At 40.5% G+C, this 2,206-nt stretch overlaps 1 protein-coding gene across 1 annotated transcript in view; it reads right to left on the bottom strand.

The window, feature by feature from the left end:
* Positions 1–2,206, bottom strand: part of KAT6A (K(lysine) acetyltransferase 6A) — a 127,528-nt gene that overhangs the window by 108,236 nt on the left and 17,086 nt on the right. The window lies entirely within an intron of this gene.

The raw sequence follows: 2,206 nt of genomic DNA on the forward strand, positions 1-2,206 counted from the left end.
GCTTGAGCCCAGGAGTTTGAGGTTGCTGTGAGCTAGGCTGAGCCACGGCACTCTAGCCCGGGCAACAGAGTGAGACTCCGTCCCAAAAAAAAAAAGAAAAAAAACTAAGCATAAGAGTCAACGGCAATGCCTTTTACCACAGTAAGAAATGAGACGAGCAAGTTGAGGGGAAGGTGATAAATTCCATCTGGGTCATCATGAATTTGAAGTGACTGACATAAAACACTACACAGTGGGACATACAAGTCCAGAGATCAGAAAAGAGGTCTGGAATTAGATATAAAATTAGAGTCATGGGTATAGAGGAGAGAGGTCTAAAGATAACTCAGGAAGGTTGAAACAGTAAGAAACGAGTGACAAACAGACCTTAGGGAATACCAACATCTAAGATACAAGCAAAAGATAACATGCCAATCAACTGAAAAGGAATTACCAGAAAGAAGGGAGGAGGGGGGAGACACCTAAGGATCATCCCAGAGATCAAGGGAGGAAAGAATGGTCAACAAATGAAAATGCTGCCGAGAAGTCAGGTAAAATTGTCCACAAGAGCAGTTCTGAATAGTACCTCTAGGGCCAAAACCCAGACTGCAGCAAATCTGGAATGAATACAATCTTTCTTCAAGAAGTTTTAAAATGATGGGAAGGAGACAGAGTATACATGGAGAGAAAGAGAGGTTTTTCATTTGTTTTTTTACACGGATGGGAGAGACTTCTGCATACTAAGGGTTAAGATGTGAGAAAGATGGCAGAGTAGAAAAACTGGGGAACATTATTGATGGAACAAGGCCCCTGAGGCAGGAGAGAATAGGATCCTGCACATAAATGGAGAGATTAGCCTTTGACACTTCTTTCACCATCCTCTGAGAGATTAGCAGAGGGGGTAAAAATAAGCACAGATGTATTTAGGTTGCTATGAGAGGGGTATAAACTGAATGAGCTCATTTGAATGGATAGATTCTATTCTCCGTGAAGTAGCATATGGAAGTATCTAATGAAAATGAGAAAGAAAATGGGTTGGAGGAATTACTGAATTGCTGCAGAGAGAACAGACTACACAGACATACATCCTCAAGCAGAGGGTAGAGCTGAGATTAGAGGCCACAAATTTGTAAGTGGCACCACACCTCATGGTTGCATGATTTTCTCCAAAATGAAAACAGTCTATATAGGAACAGGGAGGGAAAATGGTTGGCTTAATTTCAAGCTAAGGTTTGCCAATGTGACTCAGGAACACAGCATGTTAACTGACGATGAGCCAAAAGGCCAAGTGATGAGAATAACATTAGAATGACAGGAGGGGCACACGCTGGAATCATGTAGGTAACTCTCTGCATACCATATACCTTGAGACCTTGATGAGATCAAAGAGCAGGTGCAGTGACAGTAAGGAGAGGAAACAGAGGAAGATTAGGGCAGTTATGGCCAGGGAATAAGATAAAACAATTCAGGTATCCGGAAAGTACACTGTCCTGGGTCCAAGGAGTGTTCGTGAGAGTGGGTGTGAAGTTATTTCATCTACTTTGTCTGAAAGTCAATTATTAGGTAAAAAGTACTTGCTGCTTCTGTCTAAGCATCAGAGCAATGGTTCTCACCTCAGCTGCAGATGAGACACACATTAAAAAACAACAACAAACAAACAAACAAACAAAAAACCCTAGCAGTGGGGCCCCACTGCTAGTCTAATTGGTTTGGTGTTTTTAAGTCTTCTCAGGTAATTCTATAGTGGATTTAGTGTCAAGAACAGAGCCATGGATTTATTTTATAGAATTAAAGAAAAGCTGACTGGTATGAAAAGAAATAAGGCAGGAAAATGATGAAAGAGGATCTAAACACTAAGTCAGATATTTAAAGATGTCCTGAATAGAAAAATTGGGAAACCAGTGAAGTATAGCATCACACTCAACACCTAAAAATAATAATAATGTTTTTAAGAGTTCTGTTACAGGTTCTAGAAAACTGAGGAGTTAAATGCTTTACTATAGCCAACAACTAAGAAAAAGGAACCTAGACTCTACTAAGCTGAAAGAATTGAAAACCACTTAACAGCAGCTCTCTAGGTCAACTACAGTTCACAATTCCCTGGAGGAGAAAGCGGCCTATAGCACAAGTCTGACAACACCCCTACATTCAGAGACAATCACCCACTCTGCACAAAAGAAAGGTATTAAATGGCTGAGAAACCATCTATCTTCTTTAACACTTTAAA

Source organism: Propithecus coquereli, unplaced genomic scaffold (genome assembly GCF_000956105.1).
Source record: "Propithecus coquereli isolate 6110/MARCELLA unplaced genomic scaffold, Pcoq_1.0 Scaffold496, whole genome shotgun sequence".
Classification (NCBI taxonomy): domain Eukaryota; kingdom Metazoa; phylum Chordata; class Mammalia; order Primates; family Indriidae; genus Propithecus; species Propithecus coquereli.